This window comes from Eptesicus fuscus, chromosome 15 (assembly GCF_027574615.1).
Source record: "Eptesicus fuscus isolate TK198812 chromosome 15, DD_ASM_mEF_20220401, whole genome shotgun sequence".
Classification (NCBI taxonomy): Eukaryota; Metazoa; Chordata; class Mammalia; order Chiroptera; family Vespertilionidae; genus Eptesicus; species Eptesicus fuscus.
The window spans coordinates 34,920,814-34,940,686 of record NC_072487.1 but is presented as its reverse complement, the minus strand read 5'-3'; the positions used below and the strand labels follow the sequence as shown (position 1 = coordinate 34,940,686).

Below are 19,873 nucleotides of genomic sequence, written 5' to 3'. Positions count from 1 at the left end.
CGGGCGAAGTCCTGGAGCTGGTTTTGGGCTGTGAAGGAGAGGCCCCAGTCTCGTGCGGAATCCCAGGAGGTGGGGCTGAACCCTAACCAAGCAAAGATGTAGTCTTCCTTTGGTCAAATGCGGCTCAAGGGTTGAGAATAAGGATGGTCTTGTAGGACCCTGAAGGAGGGAGATGTGAAGGAACTTGTAGATTAAAAGAAAGTGGAGCCTGTGAGGGTCTGTTTAATACAAAAAATAATCGAAAAGGTTCTGTTTAGAAATTTGGCCACACTTCCTGGGGAACATGAGAATGAACTTGTAACTGCTTGATAAAACACAAGAGCAGGAATGGGGCAAAGTGGTTAGTTTCACCCCACCCATTGCCATCCCCAACTTTCAGATAAGAAAACTCAGACCCAGAAAGGCATACCAACTGCTTGCCTAAGATGACAACCAGCTCACAGCAGTGCCAGGGTTAGCACCAGGTCTTTCTCATTCCAGCATTTTGTATATTATGCTACACTCTCATATCAATCTGATCCGACAAACCCAGAATTCTCCCAACTACATCTGAATTAACTTGAAGTAATCATTTTCACTATATGAGCACTATTGCTTTAGTTTACAATCGGGGGAAATTCAGGAAAGCCATAAGAAGAAGAAAATCAACTTTAGTTTCAATTTACAACATTTTAAAAATTCTCATTATTTCTGTTAAATTTACCTAGTTGTCTTGGCCCATATTCATAGCTGGCGGGTGTTTATTTCATTGTGTGAATATTTAGTCTATAGGTTTAGCTAACCCACTGAAGTTTGTCAGTCACACAAAATGTTTGGATTTTTCAGATTTCTATGCAAGCCTGAAGGATCTTTCTTAAGCTGGCACAGAGAAAAACCTGAGGGCCTGCCGCTGGAAACTTGTGTGCAGGCTGACTGACCCTCAGTAACTGGGCTATGACATAGGAATAGAATCAGCTGTGAATTTCTTTAATTATCCTCTCATCCTCCAATTTTTCTCTGTTATGTGCATTAAGGAGACCTATAAGATATTTTTCTCAAATGCTTTGATGTCTATGGATTTCTCTTCCGGTACCAATCTAAAACCCTCGTCGAAAAAGAAAACGAAATGGTCACAACATATTTGCAAAATGATGCTGGTTCCTAAGGATCAATGCAATTTCTTCTATGGACTTATAAATCGTTTACATGGTGGTAATTCAGAATTTTTGCAAGGGAGCATTTCTACACTGACAGGTTTAGGAATTCAGCCTTTTCAAAAGCTATCCAGCCTGGCTGGTGTGGCTCAGTGGTTGGGTGTCAACCTATGAACCAGGAGATCACAGTTTGGTTGCCAGTCAGGGTGCATGCCTGGGTTGTGGGCTCAATCCCTGACGGGGGGCATGCTGGAGGCAGCCTATCAATGAGTCTCTCTCATCATTGATGTTTCTATCTCTCTCCTCATCTCCCTTCCTCTCTGAAATCAATAATTTATATACATACATACATACATATACATATACATACACACACACACACACACATATATATATATATATACATACATATATATATATGTATATATATATACACATATATATATATGTATATATATATGTTCTGGATGGATATATATATATATATATATACACATATATATATATATATGTGTGTGTATTTATATATATACATACATATATACATATATATATCCATCCAGAACATTTGCTTGTCTCTGGTTTCTGGATCCTCTCCCACTCTCAAAGACTTACTCAGTGATCACACAGTAGCTCAGAGATGGTATCTGCTAATTCCCTCAACACTCTGAGATGCAATCTAGTGTGCTCTAGAGATGTGAACTCATTAAAATTACCCAGATGCTCCTTTATCCATCTTCTAAATCCCTTTTAATTAATTCCTTTTCATTTTGAAGATCATTCTCTTTGCTAGAGAAGTAAAAGCCAATCAGTTCTGTATATGTCATCTATCAATGCTAGCCTTACTCCCTTACTCTGTCTCTATTCTAATAGCTCCATACACAACTAAAAAGCAAAACAAACTAAAGCTATTCTCAAAATACAATTTCATACCACACATAGTACGCAGTTAGACACACACACACTCACTCACTCACTCACACACAAACTTCAACCTAGCCAGTAAATAAATTAATACAAAATGTCATTCTATAACAAACCACGAAAACACATTTTTAAGCAATAAATAGTAATGTAGAACGGGCAGTCAGACATCCCTTGAGGGGTCCCAGATTGGAGAGGGTGCACGCTGGGCTGAGGGACACCCCCCACCACCCCACGCATGAATTTCATGCACCGGGCCTCTAGTAGGTATATAGTAAGTGACTGAATAGACAAAGGGGGAGAACAGACAAAACTCCCATGCAGAAGAATTTCACCTACTTTTATAGATACTCCTCCTTCAAGGAGGAGGAACAGAATTCCCAATCCCTGAGGGTGGGTGGCACACAGTGACTCCCTTCCACACAGCACAGTATGGAAAGGGAGGGGAAAGAAAGGTAGTTGAGAAACCTGGTACACATTACGTAAGCCAGGTAATCAAGATCAACATCAACAGTGATATCATGTTATAGTGTGTACCTCTGATATGATGTGATGAGAACAGCCCCCAATCTCCCCAGAGCACATTAACCTCAGTCTAACCATGAGAAAAGCATCAGATAAATCTCTACTGAGGGACCTTCTATAAACAACCTGACAGTGATTCTCAAAACTGTCAAGGTCATCGAAAAGAAGGAAAACCTGAGAAACTGTCACAACCAATAGGAGCCTAGAGAGACATGGCAACTAAATGTAATGTGGGATCCCGGATGGGACCCCAGACAACAACAACAGGAAAAAAAAGGGCAGGAGGGGAAACCAGCCAATCGGAATAAAGCATGGACTGTGGGTAATAAGGTATCAACGTTGGTTCATGAGTTGGGACAAAAGTAGAACACTCATGTAAGATAATGATAGGGAAAACTGGGTGTGAAGTATAGGAGCAACCTCCATCCCATCCCCTCAGACTTCTCCATATCTGAAACTCTTCCCTAAAATAAAAAGCTTGTTCAAAGCAATTCCAGGAGATCATGATCACTGTCTTCAAAGGCTCCTCCATCTTCTACATCGCAAAGTAATTCTTTCTTCAGTGGTCAGTGTTAAGTCCAATATAGTACCTCCCTTTGTTGTATTCTTGGAAGGGACCAAAAAAAAGCCCAAAAGATATTAGATTTTCGTTTTGTTTTTAGCCCAATTACCCAGCCGGCAGAAGCTGAGATGGTCATCGCCTATTGCCTCCTCAGTTTTGCAGTCTGTGTCAACAAGGTATTATCCGCCTTCGCCTCCATCTGTCTGGTTAGCAGAAGGTCTCCACATCAATCAAACTGATGGGCTTTTTTTATCCCCTTTTGCCTCACCAAAGCTCTTCAGAATGGTTCCTTCATCAGAGTGTAGATTTACAGATAAACATGTCCTTTCTCCTTTATCAATCCTGTTTCTCCTCTTCTTTTCCATAGATGGAGAGACATTCCTATTCGCGTAGTCTCGGGACCAACTGAACAGGAAGCCATGGGAACAAGCATCAGTCACCACGTTAAAGAAAAAAGGATGGAGAAAAGGAGTAGGACCTTCTAGATCTGGTCTACTGGACACAGTCTGGCCTCACCTGCCTGCTACCACCTGTCCTCACGGCCAAGTTCTTAACCAAGCAGTAGAGATAAGCTGGCGGCAGCTTTGAGCCTCTGTTCTTGTCCTTGCCTCCCACCTAGAACATTTCCCTGTTCCCTTGTTTCTTCTAGCTTCCTTAATCCCGTGACTCCCACACTGCTGTGATCTTTTCTTCTGAACTCTTTCTTTGTTGTTAATCCTCACATGTGAATTTTTTTCCATTGCTTTTCAGAGAGAGAGTGGAAGGAGGAAGAGAGAGAGAAAGAAACATCAATGTAAGAGAGACACATCGACTTGCTGACTCCCACACATGCCCCGACATGGGGCAGGGAGCTAACCGAAACCCAGGTATATGCCCTTGACTGGGAATTGAACTTGAGACCCTTCTGTGTGCCAGCTGCCACTCTAATCACTGAGCTACACTGGCCGGGGCTCCCTCCGAACTCATATAAATCATGCCTTACTTACTTTAGATTCCCAGCATTATTGGTCATGGTTCATGAGTATATCTCCTCAACTATACTGTAAGCTCTTCATTGGGGTGAACTTCATCTACTTTTCCGCACACAGTTTATGTATTTATTGATCATGCAATTGTCCAGTAAACATTAGCAAATATTTGAGTGTTTACTCCTGAATGTTTATTTTGCAACAGCTCAATGAGGTAGGAAATAATTACCCCCATTTTATAGCTGAAAACTGAAAAATAAAGGGAGTTGAGTGGTTTTCCCAGGGTCACATGGAAGTTACAGAGCCAGAATTAGGACCCAAATTCAAGCTCTTAGTCTGCCTCCGAATAAATACTGCCCAGTGAAATAATCCCGTACAGAGTCTAGGTATTTTAATAAGCGATGAGTGCAGAAGGAAAGTTAAAAACCTTGGATCTGTGGACCCCACACTGACTGAGAACATTTTGATTCAACTCCTCCCTCCAAACCTAAACGTCACACAGAGTTTATGCACAGCACAGACTATAGGACTCAAGGGAGATAGTACTTTAAAAAAAAAAATTCCTGATTGACGGATTTTAGAGAGAGGGAGAGGGGGACAATGGGTGAGTGAGAGAGAGAAATATCCATTTGTTGTTCCACTTATTTATGCACTCATTGGTTGATTCTTGTATGTGCCATGACCAGGGATTGAACCCGCAATCCTGACATATTGAGATGATGCCCTAACCAACTGAACTACGTGGTCAGGGCAAGAAGGTACTTTTTAAAAATGTCTTTAGGAAGTACTATGGCTAGTCTTCATTCTTCACACATTGACCGGTTAGAAGGACTTATGGACACAGAATGAACAAATAGAGAAAACCAAAATATGCAAGTCTGTACAGTTTGAAGTGCAATGCCAGGCTGGCTCATATGCTCTGAGGAAACTGGGCAGAGAGAGAGAAGGCACTGTGCGAGAGGAATAACCATAACCCAGCCCCCCACGGTGTGACCATGGACAACATACAGCCAGGTTGTCTTCCGTCGTCTGCTTCTCATTTCCCACTGGTGAGCTTGTGCTTGGATGATCACTTCTTAAAAGATTTCTAAAAATAAGTCACCACCAAATTCTATTACACAATCCACAAGTGTTGACATTCGCCTGATGGCCCACGGCCAGATTCAACAACCTTCCTTCTCCTACGGGGAAAAGGTGCTGAGCTCCGCAGCAGGTGCACAGCATCAAAACTGGGAAAAGACTCCAATTCCTTCTGCATCACCAGCAGCAACACCACCAGATGATGGGCCTTTAAAGAATACCTGCACACGGCGCCAACAAGCAACTGTGATGCCCACTCCATCCAACCAAGAATTACCAGGCTTTGCCTGAGGGGCAGACAGACCTCTTCACTATGCTTATGCCAGCTGCTACTCAGCTCTGAGCTCTCCCAGAAAGCCTTGACCAGGAGAACACTGGCCTCCCTACATGTTAGGCGTGTTCTTTTCTTTCAGACCCCACTGTCCTCTGTCTACCAGGCCCACGTGTCTGGTTTAGCTATCACTTGAGACCAGCATCTTCTCTTCTGAGGGCCATAGCTCTGAGTTTCCCAAGAAATATGCATGAAGACTACATGAAACCTACGACGGCGGATACCCAGGTGGACTCAAGGGAAAATACTGGCAGAGTATAAGTTAGAAATGACAAGGGAATGAATTTCCTTTGAATACCCAATATGCCCAAACCAAATGAATACATAATTTCATAAACACCTGAAAAGCATTATTACACAAGCAAGAGGGATTCATGTCATTTTTTTTTTGAGTAAAGAGAATTGTTTTGGACAGTTTTATTTATTAAAAATAAACAAGAAAGATCCTTCTTCCCCCCCAAGAACTTAGAATCCAGCAACAAGATAAAAACATACCTGAAAGGCGATAAATCCCATAACAGAGGTATAAATAAAACGCTTATCTCCACCACCTCACTACTGATTCCAGTGTCAGGAGTTTCTAGAAAGCAATCTACCCTGGGACTAGCTCACCAGAGCCTGCTAAGGGCATGGTTGTGGGAGCAGAGTCCCTGGAGGATGAAGTGGGCTGGAAGGAGCTGAAAGTCAGCTTCCTCACTTCCCAGCCTCCTTTTACCCACATTATAACGATGGTTGCAATTTGCTTATTATGAAATACTTCCCGAAGAACAGTGAAAAACAGGAAATTTTCAAAAGCAAGGAGTATAATTCTAACATCTTATCGCTTTTTAAAGTGTAATTTTCAGAGCAATTTCATAGCACGTGTTAGCTCTTGTGCCTATCTTCAGATCTGGAGAGAACAGCCACACACACCAGAAGCTTAATTTGGAACCCCGAGGCTGGCTTCTACCCTAACTCTGCCACATTCGACACTTTTGCCACCCTTCGTTTTGTTTTGTTTTGTTAATTCTCACCTGAGTATATTTTCCCCTTTGCTTTCAAAGAGAGTGGGGGAGAGAAAGAAATGTCAATGTGAGACACATCAACTGGTTGCCTCCTGCACATGCTCTGACTCAAGGTGGGGAGCGAAACCAAAACCAAGGTACGTGTCCTTGACCAGAAATTGAACCCAAAAACCTTGAGTGCTTGGGCCTACACTCTAACCACTGAGCACACCAGTCAGGGCTGCCAGCCTTCTTTTGATTGCGTTATATTCCCCTAATTAAATGTGTTTGCCTGGCTCCTCTAATCTGTCTACATATATATAAAAGGCTAATATGGTAAGTGTCCGACCATCCGACCAGTCGCTATGACACACACTGACCACCAGGGGCAGACGCTCAATGCAGGAGCTGCAGAGCTGCAGTGACTTGGCAGCGGCGGTTCTTGGGTGACGCACCCCAAAACCAGAGAGGAGGGAGCATGATTCCTCACTGGGCCACGCAATTCCACCTTTGGCCGTGGGTTGTACTGTTGCTGGGGCACTGTTGGCCCCAAATCTGGTGTACTGCACACCCTGTACAACATTTGCAGAGTGCCCTCTCGCACTCTGGGACTCCTCGGGGGATGTCAGAGAGTTGGTTCGGTCAGATCCCCGCAGGCCAGGTCGAGGGACCCCACCTGCCGGAAGGACCCTGCTCACTCCGCAGATGCCGGGGAGGGATAATGGGAGGTTGGCTCCAGGGTGTGTCCAGCCCATCTTGCCCAGTCTTACCCACTGGCCACCTTCTAATTAATTTCCTTTCAATGTGCACGAATCTGTGCACCGGGTCACTAGTCTATTATAAATTCCTGGAGGATGAAGACCACTAATTTAGAGTGAGGGGTTGTAATTGTCTCCTCACCCCAACCCCTCACTGTAAATGTCATCCCCACTGCCCTCAGCACCTTATAGAAAGCTTTGCTCATAAAAGTGAATGAAAACAGCTTTTACTTAGTTCCTGCTCTCTATATCACCTTATCTCAGTTAATCCTCTCAAAACACTATTGAACGAGGCAATCACAACTTCATTTTAGAGGCTGTTCTTTGCTGGGCAAAGGGGATTGGATCACCTTAGAGCTTGTCCATTGTACCATTGGTATGTCAAGTTCGCCTCTCCTCAACTTCCCTTTCCTCTTATCCAGGCATCAGGAGTATCAGATATCGTAGTGGTGGGTCAGATATTCATAAACTGAGGTCAAATGGAAATACTACAACTTTTAGACAAGAGTTCTAGAACAACCTCTAAGATTCTAACATAGCACTCAAACATGACACATGACCCTTGAAACTCAATTATCACACATATTAAGAAGGATGCATAGGTTTATGCTAAAGGTAACTATTCTTAACAGTGATGACTACGGAGGTCATATCTGTTAACTTGTTAATGATTGAAGGGTGAGTAGAAGCAGCTTCCAAGCCCAGACCGGGGCACTTTCCTGTCCTAAGACTGAAAGGAAAGTGCCCCAGTCTGGCCCCATTTCAGGGCCGATCCTTTCCCATGAAAAGAGGAGGAATATTGGAGGTACATCCTAAATTCAAAGCAATCAGGAAATCCATTATTCCTTTCCCTGATTCCATCCTAGTTGATTTGTATTTGTGCTTTGTGTATACAGAGAATGGGTGGGGCCCATTTTAAAGACCTAATGATATCCTTGGAATTTACTATCTAGTTTCAATACAGCCGGATGTGACAAGCTCAAGAGTTGCACTTTTCAACATAGTCCAGGTCAAATTCCATTCTAATACCTTCGTTGGGCTTACTGAAATTCTCTCCTTTTCTAGAATTTAGTTGTACACGACTTAAGGGTGTGATATCAGTTAAAAATTAAAAAATTAGTTTTTTTATGGAATAAAAAAAATGTTCTAGTTAAATATGGGCTATGGAAACAGACCTAACATCTTCTTTAGGGTTTTTAATTAAAAAATAAATATCATCTGCTAATAGAGCGCACTTTTTGGGAATTGATGCTAGCTCCAGTTAGGCGTGAGGCGTGTTTCTTCAATTACCCCATCTTCACCTCTATTGGAAGCATAGAGTGGACTGGCCCTGGTGTCCCAATTCCTGACTATCAGTATCAGGTACTCCAAACCTTTTTGACCTTGCACTTATTTTCTACTTCTTATGATATGCTTTCAAATGTGAATTATATTCTCATACTCTTCATATCATATTCATATGCAACCAAGTACACAAAAAGATAAATAAAATCATTAAAGCAAATTGTACAAAAGTACTCTCTGCTTTCTCATCCTTAACAGTGTACTTGATTATTAATAGTCTTTCATAATATTGTATCTATTTTTCCCAGTTATTTTAACATAGGGCTTTAAAATTTTTTTCATTAATATTATTTTGTATTAGTTTCAGGTGTACAACATAGTATTTAGCCAATCGTATACTTTACGAAGTGATCCCCTCTATATTTCCAGTACCCACCTGGCAACATAGTTATTACAATATTATTGACTATATTTCCTATGCTGTATTTTATATCCCTGTGACTATTTTGTAAGTATCAATTTGTACTTCTTAATCCCTTCACCTTTTTCACCCAGTCTATACACACACACACACACACACACACACACACACACACACACACACACATTAGCTACCATCAATCTTCTCTGTACCTATGAGTCTGTTTCTATTTTATTTGCTCATTTATTTTGTTCCTTCAATTTCACATATAAGTGAAATCATATGGTATTTGTCATTTTCTGACTGACTTGGTTCACTTAGCATAATACACTCTAGGTCCATCCATGTTGTTGCAAATGGTGAGATTTCATTCTTTTTTTTTTTTTTTTTACGGACAAGTAATATTCCACTGTGTATATATATATTCCACTGCATATATGTACCACCACTTCTTTTTTTAAATCCTCACCCAAGGATATTCTCCATTGATTTTTTAGAGAAAGGAAAGGAGAGAGTGGGAGAGAGAAACATCGATTGACTGTGTCCTGTACACACCCTGACCTGGGATCAAACCTACAACCTATGTATGTGCCCTGACGAGGAATCAAACCCACAACCTTTTGGTGTATGGGACTATGCTCCAACCAACTGAGCCACCTGCCCAGGGCTGTACCACCACTTTTTTTTATCCACTTATCTATTGATGGGTAACTGGGTTGCTTCCCTATCTTGGCTATTGTAAATAATGCTGCGATGAACATAGAAATGCATATATTCTTGTGCAGTAGTGTTTTGGGTTTCTTCAATATATAGACCCAGATCTGGGAGAGGCCACGCGCCCCTGGGTCCGGGTGAGGCCATGTGTCCCTGGATCCGGGTGAGGCCTCGCGCACCTAGCTCCGGGTGAGGCCACGCGCCCCTGGGTCTGGGAGAGGCCATGCGCCCCCGGGTCCGGGTGAGGCCATGTGTCCCTGGATCCGGGTGAGGCCTCACGCACCTAGGTCCGGGTGAGGCCACGCCCCCCTGGGTCTGGGAGAGGCCACGTGCCCCTGAGTCCGGGTGAAGCCGTGCCCCTGGGTCCGGCTGAGACCAAACCAGAGGGAGTCGGACCTCCGTTACCACCATTTGTCCACCATCCAGAGCTGAGGGGTCAGTGCTGACATGTACACATAAGGAACTGGTGGACATTGAAATTGGGTCTCTAAAGAACTGTTGGTCCAGAAAGAAACTCACTACAGACTGATTCATTTGCCTGTCAGCATAACTATTATTGCTCGTCTCACATTCAGTTCTTATAAGTATATCTCTAGTGACACATGATCTCGCTCATTTAGGGGAAATGATGAACAACATAGACTGATGAACAAGAACAGAACCAGAAACAAGGAGGCATCGATCGGACTATCGGGCCTCAGAGGGAGGATAGGGGAGGTTGCGGGGAGAGGGGAGAGATCAACCAAAGGACTTGTGTGCATGCATATGAGCCTATCCAACGGCTAAGTTCAACAGGGGGTTGGGGCATCTGTGGGGAGGGGTGTGGGATGGGAATGGGGAAATGAGGACAAATATGTGACACCTTAATCAATAAAGAAATTAAATATATATATATATATATATATATATATATATATATATATATATAGACCCAGAAGTGGAATCACTGGGTCATAAGGTAGCTCCACTTTTAATTTTCTGAGGGCCCTCCCTACTGTTTTCCACAGTGGCTGCACCAATCTGCATTCCCACCACCAGTGGATGGGGGTTCCCCTTTCTCCACATCTTCACCAATACTTGTTATTTGTAGGTTTATGATGATAGACATTCGACAGGTGTAAGGTGATATCTCATTGAAGTTTTAACTTGCATTTCTCTGATGATTAGTGACCTTGAACATTTTTTCAAATGTCTATCGGCCATCTACTAGTATACATCCTCTTTGGAGAAGTAAATACTCAAGTCCTCTGCCCATTTTTTGTTTAATTGGATTGTTTGGTAGTATTTGTTTCTTTGGTGTTGACTTGTATGAGTTCCAGAAAATTCCAGAAAGAATCAACTCATAAATTTTAAATTGCGTCCTCTTCTGTGTAGTGTGATGAAATCTTGTTCTCTGCTGCTCTGTCCCACTGGGACCTGGGACGTGAGTTATCGCCTTGTCCAATGTATCATGCTGTATATGCTCCCCGTCCATTAGTCACTTAGTAGCCATCGCAGTTATCAAATCTACTATTGGGATATTGCAGGGCTTGTGACCCTTATTTTACTTAATAATGCCACACTCACATAACTTTTATCACTGTATATTGTAATAATTGTTCTACTTCATTATTATTGTTGTTAATCTCTTCTTGTGTCTAATTTATATATTAAACTTTATCAAAGGTATGTATGCATAGGGCAGTGGTTGGCAAACTCATTAGTCAACTGAGCCAAATATCAACAGTACAACGATTGAAATTTCTTTGGAGAGCCAAATTTTTTAAACTTAAACTTCTTCTAACGCCACTTCTTCAAAATAGACTCGCCCAGGCCGTGGTATTTTGTGGAAGGGCCACGCTCCAGGGGCCAAAGAGCTGCATGTGGCTCGCGAGCCGCAGTGTGCCGACCACGGGCATAGGGAAAAAGGTATAGATAGGGTTTGAGGCATCCACTGGAGGTCTTGGAATGTATCTCGCAGGGGGAAAAGGGGACTCCTGTACCTCGTTAGGAAACAGTTTCAGAGGAACAGTCAAGTCACCTTAGGGTCAAGGAGCATGCACTGTATACCCTGTGAGGTGTCACACCCATGGCTCTACCCTGAGACATAACCTACAGTCTCACAGCTAAGAGAGAAGGCTCTGGAGTTGGACAACCTGGCTTAGCCACCCAGGTGTGTGGCCTCAAGTAACATACTTACTATGTCTGCTCCATGGTCCTCACTTATAAAATGATGACAATAGTACCTATCCCATGGGTTGCTGTAAATATGGAACAAGTTAATGCCTGCTTATTGTTTAGAAAGTACCTGGAGTAAAGTAAGCACCCAGATAAGTGTTAGATAATCATCAGCAATGAATGTCATGTTAGGGCCCCTCCTTCCTTTACACAACTTTCTAAACATAGACTATGTCCACAGTATTTCTTATTTTATAATATTCATCTCTTACCCTCTACCCATTTTAGTTATGTCATGTTGTTTATTATCTTTATGTTTTAATTACCAATGTAACTGCTTTGTTTCTATAAAAAATGCATATATAAGGTAATACAGTAAATGATATAAAGGACTTTGTGAAAACAGCTATTAATTATTTTTTAAAATAAATTGTTATTTTCTGATTACAGTTGACACACATTACATTAGTTTCGGGTGTAATTCTGGCATTCTTTCCCCCCCCCCCCCAATTACAGTTTACTTTCAGTATTATTTTGTTTTGGTTTCAGGTGTACAGCATGGTGGTTAGACAAACATATACTTTACAAAGTGTTCCCCCCAATATCTCCAGTACCCACCTGGCACCACGCATAGCTATTACCATATTATTGACGATATTCCCTATGCTGTACTTTACATCCTCATCACTATTTTGTGAGTTGCCCAGTTCAGGGACTGCTTCTTAATTGGTACTTTTTAATCCCTTCACCTCTTTTATCCAGTCCCCCAAAACCCCTCCCCTCTGGCAACCACCAGTCAGCTCTCTGTGTCTGAGTCTAGAACAGCCATTTCTTTTTTTTTTAAATGTCTTTATTGATTAAGGTATTACATATGTGTCCTCATCCCTCCATTAACCCCCCACACCCTCCCCCCACTCATGCCCTATCCCCCTGGTGTTCGTGTCCATTGGTTAGGCTTATATTCATGCATACAAGTCCTTTTAGAACAGCCATTTCTTGATTTTCCTGTTCCTACCACTTGTTCCACCCAAGACAACCAATCATAAAATTCTCTGTTTCGCTGTCTTGGTAGTTATCTCTTTAACTCTTGATAACATGCTTAAATCTGTTGTTCATGATTCTTATCAGGGACTTTACTCCTACAGCTCCCTGGCCTCTACCCAAAGTTTTATCAATTACCATTTTAATTCCTCTGTTCATTACCTTTGTAATTTTAAGTGCTTACTACTAAATTTTCATTTATGTTTCCAACAAAAAAAAAATTTTTTTAAGGTAAAACTGTCTTTAATCACAGACAGCATGATTATCTATGCAAAAATAAATTCTGTGGTGCTACAAACATTACTAGAATTAATACATGAGTTTAATAACTCCACGAGTTCCCCTCATTTTGGTCAGGTATTATCTATGTCATTAACTCCAGTCAAACCCCTCTGCCATTTGACACAGGTCCTCAAATATTTCTACTATTATTTGAAGGTTTCATTAGCATTTGGGGGATGTCCAATTAGCCTCGAACAGCCTTTAAGATTCCACAGGTGTTAAAAGTGCTTTCTACACTGAGTGGCCAGATTATTATGATCTCTGAACGCATAATAATCTGGCCACTCAGTGTATATAAATATATATTAGAGGCCCAGTGCATGAATTCGTGCATGGGTGGGGTCCAGCCAGACTGGCCAGGGGGAGGGGACATGGGCTGTTGGCCGGCCTGCCTGCTGGTCGAACTCCTGGTTGAGGGACAATTTGCATATTAGCCTTTTATTATATAGGACAGTGGTCGGCAAACTGCAGCTCACGAGCCACATGCGGCTCTTTGGTCCCTTGAGTTTTTAGCAAAGGCCAGCTTAGGAGTACCCTAATTAAGTTAATAACAATGAACCTACCTATATAGTTTAAGTTTAAAAAATGTGGCTCTCAAAAGAAATTTCAATCGTTGTACTGTTGATATTTGGCTCTGTTGACTAACGAGTTTGCCGACCACTGATATAGGATATACACTGAGTGGCCAGATTATTATGTGTTCAGAGATCATAATAATCTGGCCACTCAGTGTAGATAACTTCTGGGAGCTTCTCTTAGTCCATCTAAATAGGAACCAACTGAAACACTGACTATCTTTGAATGTAAGGCATAGTGTTCAGCACTCTGTGTGGTATGATGATGACAACCACAAACCACATAATCTAAACTGAATAAGAAATAAACTTGTTTAATACATTGAGCATCATTTCTTACTTTGGACTCTATCATATGAATTATTTGCTGCCCACCGGCACTGTGTTTCTTTAACATGTAAATGTGGGTTTTGCTTTCTTCAACAAACCTATATCCAAGATTCACTTCTTTTTAAAGATAAAAGTTCATTGCTCTCCTCATCTATGATGAGGGTATGTTTAAATTGTGGAACGCTGATAAGAACTTTAGCAAAGTGTCTCCTTGTACCCTTGGCCTCTGGGAATAGGGGAGGAGAATTCTTCTTTTATGGGAACCTCACCACAGCAGATGTTACATGCTTTGATTCAGATCTGCTTACCCAGGGGTTATAATGGTGGCTGTCTGGAGCCTGAACTCCTGCTGTAATTCTTATGAAATAAATTCTCTAATGTGCATGATGCTTTTGTTCCAAAGTACCTCAAGGGCCATCATTCTGTCTGCTACACATCATGCGTTTGAAGTAGTCCAGGAGCCAGTGTACAGATTCTCAGACCATAGATGAGGAAAGAAAAAAGGTACAAAAGAGGTCAAGCCCCTGGATCAGGGGTCACTAAAGTGTCAGGAGAGGGGCAGGGTAAGCAGAATACCTGCTTCTTGGACCACAGCTCTCACTGCATCCAGATTCAGCCTGTGCAAAGTGTCATTTAAAAACAACAGGAAGTTTGACCCAATGAAACCAGGAGATAAACTCGGCTCACAATAAGCAATAGTAGTGGAGCTGCCAAAAGATATATTCTCTTCCTCTGAAAGTTTCAAATAGTGGGAATGATAAATGACAAGAATTCTGACAAGAAGGATAAACAACAGGAGTGGGTTTTGTGTACCATTTTTCAAATTAAATTTCTTTTCTTCCTTTTTTTTTTTTTTAGTGAGAAATAGAATATTCTTACAAACACACTGTAAGCAGGCATTTTCAATTTAGTTCAGGTACATTAACTGACATAAATCCTAATAGAACTTTGAGTTGTTCCCTTTTCACTTCACTCTGCTAAAGGAGAAAAAAAGATAATCGAAAAGGAGGAGCAGCTAGTGTGCAGAGGACGCTGAGCTGAGAGGCTGGGTGGGAAACATGGAGCAGGCGATGTGGCCTCAGCTGTCAGGACTCCGGTCTGCCGGGAGAGATAAGTAGAGAGCAACTGAAAAGTCAGCTTCAAAGAAAAGCTGCAAAAGGGTTGTAAGAACAAGACTTCCACAGTGGAAGTGTGCCTGAGAAATCTCTCCAGGCAAGTGTGAGGATCAGAGATGCCTTCTAAGACCGTGATAAATGTGTGGGATCATGAAAATCGGATGTCATTTCCTTAAACAGAGAAGAAAACAGAAGATTTGGTAAGAAAAAAGTGGAATATGAAGAAATGATATTACAAATAACAATCAGAAAATGATTTTGTTCTCAGATATTTTCTCTTCTTAGTCTACAAACCTTTTCAGAGAAGTCTCATTTAATCCCATGGCCATAATCACTGGTGAGAGAACATAACTTTCTGTCTCCATCAGGGACCTGTCTCCTTCCATCCATGCTCATGCACGTTCCTTCTAGATCCTCCACCTGGATGTCCTGTGGGTATCCTTAACTGCTTCCACTCCCATGGCTTGAATCACTGCCCACAGACCATAACATAGCCAGTATCTCCATCATGGACCTCTCTCCTTACAGCTGTACCCCACCTGGTTATTCCACAGGTTTAACAAGTGCATGTTCAAAATCAGATGCATCATCACAGCCTCTGCCACCATTATATGCTGCCTCTTCCCTGTACACACTCTCAGTTCATCATCATTCTCCAACCTCTCCAGCCACTCAAGCCAGAAGCCAGAGAATCATCTTCTACTTCTCCCGTTCCCTCAAAATTCAGAGGAAGTGGTCATCAAGTCCTATAAAACCCCCCTCCTAAATCTCAAATCTGCTCACTTTCCCCATCCTCACTACCTTAATTTAGATCCTCATAATATCTCTTAACCACCAGTCAACTTGTCTCCAATCCCTTTCTCCTCTCATTCATCTCCCAAACTATAATCCATGTTGCTGATCTAACATAAAACATGAGCTCACCACTCATCCATGAAAATCTTCCAGCTGTTGCCTCATTGCCTATAGAAGAAAAGTTCAAACTCCTTAGCATGTCTGACAAGATGTCCATGGTCTGGCTCCAGTATACCCCTCCAGCCCAATCTCTTTCCATCCACACCCGCCCTACTCAATATCAGATTGCACAGCTCCAAAATACACTAACTTTTATGAATTTGTGTATTTTTATGTGTTGTGCCCAGTACAGAGTAAGGAATTAGAAATGGTAGTTGCTGTCACTACTACACAACTACAAAGACAACAATCACACAATGACAATGATGAATGTCAGCTAGGGCTAGACTGGGGATAGTCTTACGAACCAAACCAAGGCTTTTAGATTTTAGACATCGTAAAGTATCCAATGATTTGGGGGCAGAGTGGGGACAAAATTATAACCTCTGGTAGCGGGTACTATAATTGATTAAAGATGGTCATAGAGGGAGATATGAAAGCTGTTTGGGAAGCTGCTACCATAGTCCAGGTAAGAAGTGTTAATACAAGGAATATAAGTGAGAATAGAGAACATTTTTTTACAATTCCTCAGGACTTGTTAAGTGCATAGAAACAAGTAATAAAAAGACCAGTAAAATTACAAAAGTAAATTTTAAAAAAATGAGAATATCTGATAAAAATTTAGAAATTGGGGAGGGGGATGTATTTGGATTTTAAAAAGGTGGCAGCTGCAAGTATAGATTTCATATAGAGGTACTTTTCATAGAGGTAAGAGTTGGGATCACAAAAGCAGATGAGTGACTAAAGGAGAGTGAGGCATGAGTTATTCAACTGTTCTAAATGTTATGGGCCAGAAAGCAAGAGATGGGAAAATACTAAAATCTGGCCAGAAATAAGGCTGCTCATGGGGAAAGGACCTTGAAGCAGTGAGGGCCTCACAGATCCTGCACGGGCTGGGTTTCACACCTGCCATGCACACAAGAAACGAAAAGGCCTCAGTCGGGGCTGGAGGATGAAGGTCGTCCTTACCAGAGTCCTCTTCATTCAGCACTTCCTGGTGCTGCTGGATGAGCCACCAACCCCTTGGGCCTCAATGCTTGTGTGTGGTTGGAGGAGGAACTAAAAGACTTTCAAGTACATTCTGGTCTTCGACTGCCATTCCCAAGACTTTCTGAATAGTGTCTATATCAACATCATTCACATGCACAACAAGAAACTGAAGTATCACATGTGTAATTATGATCAGTATATAAAGACAGGGCTGGAGCTGGAGGAACCAGATGAAGAGGTCTCGCTGGGAGCAAGATCTGATTGTGCACATGAAGAACTACACTGCTAGGCAGTGCTAAGCTGGCCCGGCAGGCCCAGAGCAAGGAGAACGCAGAAAATGATGGTATCGGGACTGATAGAGAGGGTTGTGACCTACAAGACACTGTCATTTCATTACCCACCATGTGGCCAGATCCCTCCACCCGTCATTATGGTGCAGAATACGAGCTTCAAGTATACAAAAGATGAGCCTTGCGTCTGCAACAATCTAGGATTTGGCATTGATCTGGCACATAAGTGGCTCTGGTAGGGCCCAATGGAGCGGGGACATCAACTCTTGTGAAGCTGCCAACTGGAGAGCTACTACCCACAGATGGGATGAAGTGAAAACACTCGCACGGGTGTTACCATCAACATTTACACGAGCAGCTGGACTTAGACCCCTCATCTTTGGAGAACATGATGAACTGCTACCCAGAGATCAAGGAGAAGAAAAAAATAAAACCAACTAAGAAAGATCATTGAGCAATATGTTCTCACTTGGAAATAGCAGGTGAGCCAGATCCAGAACCTGTCTGATGGGCAGAAGTGCCAAGTGTGTTTGGCCTGGCTGGCCTGGCAGGACCCTCACATGCTCTTCCTGGACAAGCCTACCAATCACCTGGATATTGAGACCATCGACACCCTGGCAGATGCCATCAATGACCTTGAGGGTGGTATGATGCTGTTCAGCCATGATTTCAGATGCATTCAGCAGGTAGCACAAGAAAATCTGGGTGTGTGAGAAGCAGATTACACCCAAGTGGCCTCCAGGCATCCTGATCTACAAGGAGACCTTAAGTCCAGGCTGGTAGGTGAGGAACTCCAGTTCACCAGAAGGACCCACAATCTGAGGGCCCCTGGGGCCACTCTCCTGCATTGCAGCAATACCTCTTCCCAACCCCTCTCCTCCCCCCAGCTGCCTTAGCTGCACTCTGCGACCCTATCTACAGCTGGGCAGTACCAGTCCATTTCCTCTCCTTCCAATTACTTTTATCCATGTCTGGACTCAGCTGGCTGTTCTCATGAGCCCCTTGCTGGTTCCTGACAATGCCTACACCCTGATTGGCCAGTGAAGGAGCTTAGGATCCCGGTTTTCTGGGTTTTGGTTAAGTTGGAGGAATATCCTCCAGCCCGCTACCCCCTTTTCTTTCTGCTTCTGGTTTGGAGCTCTGGATCAGGGCCTTAGTCCGGATCAGTTTTCAAATAATTATTTAACAGTATAACTTTTAGACGTGTGTGGCATCTATAAAACATCCAATAAAGAAGCAAAAATAAATAATAAAAGAAATACAACAAAAAGCTTCCAGAAGTCTTCTGACAAATGTGGAAAGTGACTATTCCTTACATAAAGTTTGCACAAAATGAAACGATGCCTCATGTTTACATTATAAATTGCCACGCAGGAGAGGGAGTTTCTGAGAAACTGCGAAGCCAAATAATGAAGCCCAACTGTACACAAAGCTAAGAGCCGGATTTCCATTCTGTTTTCTATAAACGGCCATAAGCAATAGTTATGTTTCTCTCTTAAACCTGAGTAATGAGAGACTGATTTCCAATAAATCTTCACCATTCTGTTTAAACTAAATGTCTTGGGGAAAACAATAAAAGGGCATCATTTCAATATAGCTTGCCAAAGCAATACTGCTATTGTGGGGTGTTTTTTTTTTTCTCCATATAATGAATTCATAAGCCTAAGGACAGTCTGGTTTACATGTCACTCCCTAACAATTAGGAAAATTGTTTATATTCACTTTTCTTGTTTTATTGAAGGCATTACAGTTTGTTTTCTAATGGAAGATGGGCATTAGGAAACTTGGGAAATTTTTCTGTGCAATTTCTCCAATGGAAAAAGAAATACCTTTGGTAATCTACAACCTCTCAAGGAATATAACATTAAAAACGAAACTGTCACCAATCACCCATAAATTATCACTCTGTTTAAGTTAAAAGAACAAGTCCATGAAAGCATGCTTTAGGCCATAGTGTAGTAAACACATAAATATTTCATAAAAAGGAAAAAGAAATCATGAATAAATATCTCAGTTTAAAAAGCTAGCACTTTATCGGAACAGCACAAAATCGGGACAAAGCAAAACATGCTCTTTATTGGCCAATGGAATAAGTGAATGAGAAAGATCTAAAGCTTGCTTGCTTGCCTTACAACTAGACCTCTTAAGGCTCTTCTTCAAAAACTGCTTTTGCCTTTTTTTTTTTTTTTTTTTTTTTAGTCAATCTCAATGCATTATATGAGTCTCTTTGAGAAACACAATTCAGACAATATGGAAACATCTGGCTCCCAAGGTTACAGCAGAGTCTCAATAGCAAACAACGAGTAAAAGGGCAATCACTGCTGAAAGCCACAAAAACAGCACCCCCAAAAATAATCCAGGAAAGGAAGATAGGATTTTATGTGGGGTCATTTAGTTCAGGGGCAAGAGCCTTGCATCCCTGAATGGATAATAATGCTATAAATTTATCACAGCAA

At 42.0% G+C, this 19,873-nt stretch overlaps 1 protein-coding gene and 1 pseudogene across 2 annotated transcripts in view; one reads left to right on the top strand and one right to left on the bottom strand.

Annotated features, from left to right (window-relative positions):
- The window catches only part of PIP5K1B (phosphatidylinositol-4-phosphate 5-kinase type 1 beta), a 290,127-nt gene that overhangs the window by 254,820 nt on the left and 15,434 nt on the right, over window positions 1–19,873 (bottom strand). The window lies entirely within an intron of this gene.
- LOC103289202 (ATP-binding cassette sub-family F member 2-like) lies at window positions 3,086–18,313 on the top strand (annotated as a pseudogene).